This window comes from Fragaria vesca, linkage group LG3 (assembly GCF_000184155.1).
Source record: "Fragaria vesca subsp. vesca linkage group LG3, FraVesHawaii_1.0, whole genome shotgun sequence".
In the NCBI taxonomy this organism is placed as follows: Eukaryota; Viridiplantae; Streptophyta; class Magnoliopsida; order Rosales; family Rosaceae; genus Fragaria; species Fragaria vesca.
Window position 1 is genome coordinate 22,315,982 of NC_020493.1, and position 11,705 is coordinate 22,327,686.

The window sequence follows — 11,705 nt, forward strand, 5'->3', positions numbered from 1 at the left end:
ACATATTCCCAGAAACTCATTGGAAAAAAAACTAAAGACCAAAATCAAAGCTGAAAACAAGTAATTGAAGCTTACCCAGTAGAGAATGAAGTTATATTCCAGTGGAGAGCTTGCCTTAATCTTCAAGCATCAATTGAGATGAGGTGGGTGGTCTTTTTCTTCCTCTATCTCAGTTCTAACAAGTCTTTGTTCCATTAATAAGTACAAAAAGCATTGACGGCTGATTCTCTGGTTGAAGTTTGTGCCCTGACATATCCATAATTGGTAACACGCGCCAAATGTCGTCACCTTCCGTTGTTCTGTTATGTGACTTATGTCTCCTTAATTTATCGTAATTTTTCTCACTTTGCTCCCTTCAAGTATACCATAATTCCACTTGGGTACCAAAACATCACAGTATCGCAATTCAACGCTCATCGTTTTGTTTTAGCAAAAGAAATGAAAGCCAAATGCAGCATATATTACTGCATTTGAGTCAATAAGCAAAGCATGTTAGGAGTCAACAGTCTATAGACTATAGTTAACTCAGTCAGAAATTCAAGGTGAAGACTGATCAACAAGAGCTAATGAGTCCAGTAAGATTGTTAGAATTCCTTGTAATACAGTTGTTGAAGCAATTTAAGAACGATGATCTTGACATTGACGTGTTGATCATGTGTGTTAAGCTCAACCACGACATGTAATTGGCGTCTTCTAATATCAGTAATATGTGATGTATTGATGTAATGCATTTGAATGAAGTTGCTCCACGAAGTAATTATGTAATTGAGGGTGGTGTGTTTTACAGACCAAACATTTTTGTGTTATAAATTCAAAATCAATCAAAATCGTGGCATTGCTTAATTGAGGGAGGTTGTTTTTCACAATCAAAATCAAATATACCATTATTCCACTTGAGTACCCAAACATCAAAGTAGTGCATTTTAACCCTCCTCGTTTTCTGAAGCACATCTAGTGTAAGAGGCAAAGATCAAAGCATGTTGAACGTGTAGAATCAACTACAAGTGTCATCATAAACAAAAGTCAAGAGTCTACAGTCAACTCAATCACCAATTCAAAGTCGAGACTAATTAGAAAGACCTAACGAGTCCAGTCAACAAATTGTTAGGACTCCTTGTAATGCACAATTCAAAGCGAATTTGGACTTGTTGATCATTTGTTTCAAGCTCAATAACCACACGTACTTTGCGTAATCAAATATATGTAAATTCTTCTGTATCATTTCATTCCCTTTGAGAAGAAGATCATCAACTTTCCCTCATGTAAACAGAAACCAAGTAATTCTGTAGTTGAGGTTGAGTCTGTTTTATTGACCCAACATTTAGTCATAACTGATACAATATACAGAACAGAAAAAAGAACGTGAAATTGCTCAGTAATTTGAGGGAGGATGTGTATGAAAACCAAAAACTTATACATCAATCTGTCAAAACAGTTCGTGCTTAAGAGAGAAATGATAATATTTATAAAACCGTGCTAATTACAAGGCATTCCCAAACTACATTTCCTTTCTGGTCAAATACTGAAGGAGCAGAGCAAAAAATGAAGAGAATCTTCTGCTTCCTACTTCTGGTTATCCTTCAATATTACAAGCTTCCTAATGTGGCATTAGCGACCACAAATTTCTCCCTATCTCAACGAGAACAAAGACGAACCAAGGATGACAATGTGGAGAAGTTGCTGTTGGCCTTCAAGGAGAATTCAGTTCAATCTGATTCACAAGGTTTCTTATCCGACTGGAAACACAATTCTTCCATTCCTGTCTGCTCATGGAAAGGCCTCACCTGTTCACCACAAGGCCATGTGACTACCCTAAATCTCTGGAATGCTGGCATAGTTGGCAGTTTACACTTCCAACTCTCACAGCCTTGCCGAGTCTTCAAAATCTGTACTTGCAAGGCAATTCTTTCTCTGCTTCTGATCTTTCTGTTTCCAACATTACCTCATGTAGTCTTGTAACAGTTGACTTGTCCTCCAACAACATCACAAGCCCTCTTCCTATTCAGTCTTTTCTTGAGGGTTGTGAGCATCTGGCCTCGGTCAACCTCTCTGGTAATTCCATCCCAGGAGGGAGTTTCCGCTTCGGTGCTTCTTTGCTTCAGCTTGACATCTCTAGAAACCGGATTTCGGATTCGTCCTTGTTGACTTGCCAGAATCTTAATCTGCTCAATGTTTCCGGTAACAAGCTCACCGGAAAGCTGAGTGGTTCTATCTTGTCTTGCAAGAATCTGACAACACTTGACCTTTCATACAATGCTTTGTCAGGGGAGATACCAAACACTTTCCTGGAAAGCGCCTCGGCATCACTCAAGTATTTGGATCTCTCAAGCAACAATTTCACTGGAAAGTTTGCAAGCCTTGGTTTCGGGCAGTGCAGCAGCCTCACTTTGCTGAAACTATCACACAATAATCTCTACGGGGATGAGTTTCCTTCAAGCCTTGCCAACTGTCAAGCTTTGGAGACACTGAACCTGACTAGTAACAAGTTTCAGGACAAGATTCCAGGTGCTCTGTTGGGAAATCTCAAGAAATTGAGGCAACTCTTTCTGGGTCGTAATCAGTTTTCTGGTGTAATTCCAGCTGAATTAGGAAAGGCCTGTGGGACACTCCAGGAGCTTGATATTTCTGATAACATTCTTACTGGTGAATTGCCTTCAAGTTTTGTGTCATGCCACTTCTTTGGTTACTCTCAATCTTGGTCGCAATCAGCTATCAGGAAATTTCCTCAATACTGTTGTGAGTAAGCTTCCTAGTTTGAGATATCTGTATGCACCCTTCAACAGCATAACTGGTCCTGTGCCACCCTCTATTACCAATGGTACTCGGCTTCAAGTGCTCGATCTCAGCGCTAATCTCTTCACAGGGAATGTTCCTTCAGGGTTTTGCTCCTCCAATGCTCCCTCAGCTTTGGAAAAGATACTTCTAGCTAACAATTTCCTCTCCGGGACTGTCCCATCAGAACTTGGAAACTGCAAGAACTTAAGAGCTATTGATCTGAGTTTCAACAATTTGAGTGGTGCAATTCCTTCAGAAATTTGGACCTTGCCAAAACTTTCTGACTTGGTTATGTGGGCAAACAAGTTCACTGGTGAAATCCCCGAAGGCATTTGCGTCAATGGAGGAAACCTGGAAACCCTGATTCTCAACAATAATCTCATTTCTGGAGCCATTCCACAGTCCATTGGCAGCTGCACCCATATGATTGACAACGAGAATTTACACAGGGTTGACAGTTTACACATTCACCAGCAATGGAAGCATGATCTTCCTTGACATTTCCTACAATTCCTTGTCTGGGACTATTCCCGCAAACCTAGGTAATCTGTCCTATTTGCAAGTCTTCAATCTAGGACACAATATGTTAGGTGGAAATATTCCAGAGAGCTTTGGAGGATTGAAAGCAGTTGGAGTCCTGGATCTCTCTCACAATAATCTTCAAGGTTATGTCCCAGGATCTTTGGGGACTCTCTCTTTCCTGAGTGACCTTGATGTGTCTAACAACAACCTCACCGGTCTCATCCCTTCTGGAGGTCAGCTTACCACTTTCCCAGCATCCAGATATGAGAACAACTCTGGCCTTTGTGGGTTACCCCTGCCACCGTGTGGCTCTCAAAGACATTCAGCAGAGAGAGTTAAGGGAAAGAAGCCGTCTATGGATTCAGGAATGGTCATTTCTTTTGCCTCTTTCACTTTCTTCTTTATTGTAACTGTGTATCTCTCTTTCTTTTCACCCTACCTTGACCTCCCATTTAGGATTCTCCTCAAGGTTTTTTCCTGCTAGGATCCGCTCAACCTTTCTTCCCACATTCACCTCCTCCAAATTCAATCCAAAAGACACAAATTTTTCCATCACACTTGAGAGAGCAAAACCGATTGGTTACAAACTGACAAATAAATTTGAACATTAACCTCCCTAGCCTTCCTTATTATTTTGCTTTTCATGATCACAGTAAAAGCATCAACCTTTACCACCCCCAAAATCTTGATCATTCTCCTCAAAATCTTGATCTTTTAGTTTTATGCAATGTTATTGGTTTTTAGCTTTTTACTTCTCAAACCCACAGCTAATCATATCCTTAAACACAACAAATGAAACTGAGGCCATTCTATCACTGGCATCACAAAACCACAGTTCTTTTCCAACAAGGATACAAAAACCAACTGTTAAAGAACCTAGAATTAACTAACCAACATGCTTCCTATTTCCCACATTGTTTCATAAACCGAAAACACCTCATTCAAAATCAACAAAAAAGAAAAGAACATCGAAACGAACAGATCAAAGAAGACACTTAACGAAACCGAGAGAGAGAGAGAGAGAGAGAGAAGAGCACCGTTAAAGCTAGTGCTTGAGGATTCCATTGAGCTTGAGGCGACTCCTGATGTTGATTCTGCGAGTCACTGAAGAACTCAACGACCACGTGTAAATTTTCATGATCCAAGTCTATGGGCTGCGTCCTTTAATGGGCCGGGTCTGGATACTTTACCGTCAAAGCCCTTAAATTTTGATTAAACAAAAGTTAGATTTTTTTTTGTTTTTGTTTTTTTTTAAAGAATCAACCTGATGACTAGAAACTAGAAAGAAATACTTTTGTGAGGGAAGGGATTGGCTTTTCCTTAATTACAGGCCAGACCTAATTAAACTTGATTATTAAGGATGAATATGATGATCATATGACTATTAAGTTGCCTAATTAAACTTGATTATTTACATGAATTATTAGTTCATTACGTTCATGCTTTCACTTATAATTTGGTCGGTGATAATGTGAAAACTCAAACGAAAAAGGTTAGGCGAGAAAGAAATTTTGAACTCGTCGATCCATTAGATTTAGTAGCTAGGTCTATCTGAAGGGAAAAAACAAGATTTGAGGGATAAGAAAGAAACATGGTGCCCGCGACTTGAATTAATAAACTTACTTTCCCAACATAATTATGTATCATCATTACATGTTAAGAAATTATGGTTCCTTGAATTAATCTTGTGTATCATTACAAATGTACGTTTAGATAAGAGCTGTCTTTGATTAGACCTAATTACCATGTGGCTAGATGTTGAAACGATCGAGTTACCCTAAATCATCGAAAGTTAATTCCTTTGATGATTTTGTTTATGAATCGGAAGTTTACCATGCATAGGATACCGTAATATATGTAAAAAGGAAAATGTTTATTTAGTATTAATTTTAAATTAATTAAAAATCGATTTTGAATAAGTTAAACTTCATCGACTTTGTTTGCTTCTTTTGCTGGGATACGAACTCAGGATACCTCTTCTTCTACATCGCTTTAGGCTTAAGCAAACCTTTGAATGATACTTCTACGTTGTTGAACATAATATGATGTGCCAATTTCTGACTATAATCCGATATTACGTACTCGATCACAATAATAGAATCCTAATCATGGAATTCAAAGTATTTTGCAATTATCAATCTTGGTTCATGTGTAATGACTAGAAACAGATGATTAATTTGAAACCTTGAATAGATTTCACACTCATTCTTGAAGGATATATTGTCAACAAGGACGACTAATTTGTCCAAGCATATCATCATCAAAAGATAGTGTAAGAAACCTATCCCAAGTTACTATTATTTGATCCACTCGAGTCATATCCGCAAAGTTGAAAAGCTCGATCTTCACAATCATCAAAATGACCCTAATTCAAACAGAAAAAAGTCCAGTATGCAAATTAAGTTTTATTTTCTTGGTATGAAAGACAAATCCAGTAAGATCAACGACATCTTTCGTTCTTTCATACCTTTTGAAAAGAAAGCTAAAGAAACCATTCGAGTCAATTTACGTACCCCTCTTCGTGTGAGCATGATTACTAAGAAATGATTATGCTTATAGGTAATGAAGCGTGTATCTTCACAAGGGCAGATCATCGGCATCGAGTTCGAAAGAAGTTATACACAAGGACTCGAGGACTAAGACTGTAAGAGGCTCACAGATTAATTAACCTAGTAATCTAGCTAGATTAGCATGCAGACTTCTTCATATCACTAAAAGAAAATTCTCAAATACGCGCTATGATTCAACATTATTACTTCATGAAACGTTAAGTTATTAACTTAGACAAACTATGCAAATTAGAGTGTAGATTTCTGTGTCTAAGTGTCTAACTTCTTCAAAGAAAAGTTCTTGAATCCGATACTGTTTTTTCACGAGCTAATTAACTGATATGCAAATTAGCGGCACCATGCATCTAGCTTTTTATTAAGAAAAGAAACTGATAACCTGCAGTTGTGTCTTTTTTTATGAGTATTGACATGGTTGTGTTGAAGAGCAAGTAAGCCGTGTATTAACAAGCTAACCAATACCAACCAAACCATCCTAGCACAAAGACACGTTTTAGAATTTTAAGAATCAAAGAACAATATCCCATGGAAAACGCAATCCACCAAATTTTATTGAAGTCAAATCTCTCGGAAGTTTCCACAAGAGACGAGGCTCCTTCCTCCCAATTTAGTCGATAACTGGGCAGATAAAAAGTCCCATGCAACCGGAAGAGTCTTTGGTCTATTTGTTGCCTTACCTTTTGGTACACCAAGGCTTCTATTCATGTGACTATTTGCTACAAATGTCTCATATTACTATATCTGAGTTGTTCGACATCAATTTTACAATTAGATAATAATGTTATAAACTTATAATTGCATAGAAGAGAAGTAATATTGTTGAAGTTGCATTTCCAACGGGTAAAAATAAAAAGGAATATTAGAAGAGAAGAAAAAAAAATATAGGTATTTGATTTGATTAGAAAAAGAAAGATTAAAAAAAAAAAAGGAAAAAAACGCCTTAGCGGGTCTTAGCGGGTTCCAACAGGTAACCCGCGAACCTAACAGGTTTAACCCGTTGAACCCGCTAACCAGCCACAACCCGCCCGCTAACCGCCCAACCCGCCCATTTGACAGGTTGACATATTAGTCTACCACAACCAATGCAAGATTAGAGGATGGGCTAGTGTCTGCAAGAAGGTTTAATCATAAGGAGACTCTTTGCTTGCTATTAGCTGTGTTCGCAATGATGCAATGATTCCGTGGAGGCTCAAATCTAGCATTCGGGATATTTGTCATATGGCGCGTTCCTTTGATAACATGCATCACCTTCTCCCATGTTTTTCATGAAGCTAATCTCATGACAGATGTTTTAACCAATATAGGTCACTCTCTCCCTTCTCCGAAAGTGTAGATCGCAAGTTTCCCTCCGGAAGCGTCAAATGATTTTTTGTTAGATACCTCGCTCTAATCTTGGTCACCCAAGGGCTTTGTGTTGTAATTTCCTTTTCTAAAAAAAAAAAATATTAAAAAAAAAAAACAACTCAGTATAGACGAGAGAGAACCTAAACCCTAAAGGCGGCCTCCACCTACCTCCAACTTCTTCTTTGTCCGGCAGCAACTTGATGGCGGCTCTGGCTTTTGCCTTAGCGTCGTCATAAGGTTTGTTGCCGGACGAGGAATTAAAATCAATTGCTCTTGGGTTTTGCCACATAAAGGATGGACAGGTTTTGAAGTGTGGTTTTGAATTGGCTGGTAGAGTGAGAGGATGGAGGTTGTCGTGGCTATTCAATCCGGGGATCGTTTTCTTTGACAACGAAGGCATCTGAGATCGGATCCGATGGTGGTCTATCGTGCAAATGTCGAATCTCGATCTGCAGTCGCATGGGGCTGTGACAGCCTTGCTTGGGGAAGATGGGTTTGGTGATGGGGTAGGAAGGCAGCACCGTTTCAGGTGATGTAGTTCGTGGCGGCGTGCGGCGCTGACTTTGCCGACGAAGTAGGATGCGGCGGGTGTAGAGGAATGGAAGGACGTGAACCAAACATGTTGATGGGCATGTGTGTACTGTCTTTGGTGGACTCTTCGGCTTACTAAGTTTAGTCTTTCTAGTTTTCTAAGCCCATCTTTTTGGGCCACTAGGGTTTTAAATTAGTTTTTACTAGTTTATTTCCAATAAGTCCCTATCTAGGTTTCTAAGAATCTATGTAGGTTTTGATGCTTGCAGATTATGATGTTTCTTTTACATCTAGATAGTGAACACTTCCTATCGTACCGCAATTGAGCGTCTTGGTGACGAAAGTTTTCATGCAAAATTATCTCTATGTAGGGCTAGATTATAGCTTGCTAGGCTAGGATCATCGTCGATGAGCGACAATGTACAATGTAATGGTATGTGAATTACCTCAATTCGTTAGGGTCTGTATCAGTGTCATTCTGGCTGCGACTATTAATACAATAGGTTATATGTCCGCCTTTACGTAAAAAAAAAAGTAACACATTCATCAACTCTATCTGCTTCTTCAAAAGAAAAATCTATCTAGTACCCCATACGTTACTCACAATAATGAAACTCTTCCATTTATGTCGTGAAAATTGTTGTTGTCACTTGCACATAACTACATACCTAACAAATGGTACACATACGTAGATCTATTGGACCAACATGGTATCATAGACAAGAATGAACAAAGTTTGAAGAAACCCGTGAAAAGGATTAGTATAGCTAGTAAGAGTTGGCGTCGACTTTGTTCCCCAACAAAGTGTGTTCATTTCTTCACTGCCTTCCATGCATGGCTTTGGCCTTTGGGTAGGGTGGGGAAGCCGTGGGGGCAAAACATGAGCAAATTAACACTTTATATTTTCATGTAACAAAAAAAAAAAAAAAAAAAAAACTACATAATCATCCTTATTTCTTTGCGAGGATTCTGCTGTTTTCTAGCATCAGTGATATTTTTTCCAATCATATTCATACGTGGGTTTGAATAATAAGTATGACCAAATACTAATTTTGTATGCATTTGTTGGGGTGGCTATTTTTGGTAGTATTATTTTTATAGTTTTGTTGTATACTATTAGTTTTGTTGGATTTATTTGTTGGATTGGGGTGCAGGGTGCGAATCTAGCGGGGGGTCATTTGGAAAACGATGAAAGGGGCAGCAGCAACACTCGTGTGAAAAGCATACAATGACAAAATATGAAACCCTAGGAGCCCTACAAGGTTGAAACAACTGCAATTTTTTTTTGGCAGAATTTAGGGTTTTGGGGAGAAGTTTTGGCCACAAGCCCCGACGTACCGCGCCCCGCGCCCTATACTATACTCATAGCTTTGTGGAGTTTACTATAATTATAGAACTTAGTTCACCTTAACCACAACCATCTTGGTTATTATAATTACTAGTTGGTAATTTGGGCATAGGGTTCTGTTAGTTTAATAGTGACGCATGATTAGAGGAGGTGCTAGAAGTTTGTGTGGAAATTTTGAAATACTTTTGTCTTGAAGGTGAGATGAACGATTATATACACCAAAGTAAGAAAATATGTACATATATCTCTACTACAATGAAGCGAAATTCTCAAAACTTCATCAAATTGTGTTTTGCTTGTAACACCTTTTATATTAAAAAATCACTTAAAAAGTTTTTTCTATAAGAAAAACATAAAACAAAATAAAATATAAAAATGTTGTGACAAAAAAAAACTTCACATTTTTATTCTATTCACCAATAAGTTGAGGACTTGGTGAAAACTTTTCGATTTATGGTTTAAAAGACCCAATTTTCGATCACATTTTGACATCTTATCCGTTCAGTTTTTAGGTCTATATGTGTAGATTAGCCCTACAAATTTTCTGCCAAATCGGTTATCGTTATGGTAACAAACTAAATCAAATTAATGGACGAACCAAATTTGTCAAACATGAACCGTTCAAGTTCATAATTGGTAAATCACACTTATGAATGTCTTAACGATTTTCAATATGGCTGAAAATTTGCAGAAATGATCTACTCATAAATACCTATAAACTGAACGGTTAAGATGTAGATATAATGGGATAAGCCGAAAAGTCCTCACCAAGTTCTCAACTTAAGGGTCCTCACTAGAAATGTTTCCTCACCAATAATACATGTATTGCAAGGGTGTGAGGCTAGATAATTCCTACTTATAAAAATTAAAATTGCCCCCGGAAAACCCTAAAGTTTCTTAAAACATAAACAATTTAAGAAAATTGAAGTGGGAGAGGTCAGTCATAGTTGGCTAACTAGCCTCTAATCTTGAGCAAAGATTTAATAATTGAATCTCAGTTTGAGGAGCAGTTTTTTGGGGCCGATACAAAAGCTTATTGTGCTCAACATGCACTCGTTTGATATAAACATATTTCTTATATGTTGATGCATTTTAAATACAGGAAACTTGCGTATCCAATGTACTAGTTTCCACAGGTCTTCTCTTCTCTCTCATTCACTGTACATTGATCCACAGCGTAATTAGATTTGTTCTTCTTTGCCATTTATTAAGTTTTAGGTCTTCTAAACTTATTCTTTAGACCATTCATCCAGTTTCAATCCATGATGTACGATTGATGCATATTTTAATTTGTGTGCAATGATTTTAAATATAAGAGATTCCAAGACAGGATGGAAAAAAAACTTAGTAATAGGCAATAACAATAATATTAGAGACGTTCATCATGCAAATCCTCATCGCAGCCTTGATTAATATATCTATCTCATTTACATATTATTTTAAATCAAAATCATTTGGTAATAGCTCATGTACATATTGAGCATGTAATACGAATTAAGTTATCTAATTCATGTAAGACTATATTGGACATTATTATTTAGTTCAATAAAGTATTAGGAAACTTACCATTTAATTGCAGAATAAGCGATCTTGTGACTTGAATCCTAGATACTTAGATCATTTTGTATCTAAATGGTTAATGTAGGAATCTGAATGTCTTGGCAATCAAGCTAAGTCTAAATATTATGCATTTAATTTTAAGAATATATGATTGTGTGCTTTTTAGCTTTTTTTATCGGAGGACTCTAAACCTAAGTCGACTCTATATCACCGGTTGATACAAAATCTTGTCACATAAAGAGATACAATTAGAGCGAAGTGCAGAAGACTTGAGTTTGGAATCAATGGCCTCGTCAGGTTTGTTGATTTCCCTTATACACTATGATTGATGATATTGTTTATGTATTTATATGTTGTATTGTTTGTTTGTTTTCATGTAGCTATCTATCTCGTGTGTCGATTCTTATAGTTAATAGATTGTAGAGAATATAGATTACATGATAGAGGGCTACAGAGTTCAACCCTAATTGCTCGTGTTAAACGTGACTATGTATGACGGTATTAAACGTGCCTGTATATGGCGATTGAGTATTTTTTTTGTTTTTGTTAATAACAAATAAAAAATTGACAATATTGTCATACAAAAAAAGAACAAAAAGATTCAACACGGTTGTAATTACTTCACATTACATACACAGAAAGTATGAGCAATCCCTTTCACTCACCCTACATCATACAAATTGAAAGATTCTCAAGTAATCAAGTCCAAGAAATAGATTTATATGCATGAACAATAATAAAGTTGGGAAGAAAATATGTCACATAATTAGAGACGTACGTGCGGGGTAATCCATCCAACCACCACCCAAGAGCTCCTCAAAATTGTCAGAGTTTTTGAGAGAGTGAGACAGAGACACAGAGAGAGGAAAAGGAATCATATCCAAAGTTTGACTGGACCCGAAATTTGAGAAAAGAGAGACGGGGGGTACATCACTCCCTCAATTCACTCCTCTCTTCTCCACCAACTTGTCCTTGTATTCTATATTCTTCTGTATTTCTGTCTCACTTTAGCTTCCTCCTCTCTCTCTAAAAAGCATCATCACACCTCTCTCTCTCTC

General features: G+C 37.4%; 1 pseudogene across 1 annotated transcript; it reads left to right on the plus strand.

Moving 5' to 3' along the window:
* The first annotated feature begins 1,542 nt into the window (after positions 1 to 1,542).
* Positions 1,543 to 4,064, plus strand: LOC101311265 (annotated as a pseudogene). The gene has a single exon (XR_184389.1). The product of XR_184389.1 is annotated as a receptor-like protein kinase BRI1-like 3-like (transcript).
* The last annotated feature ends 7,641 nt before the right edge of the window (positions 4,065 to 11,705 follow it).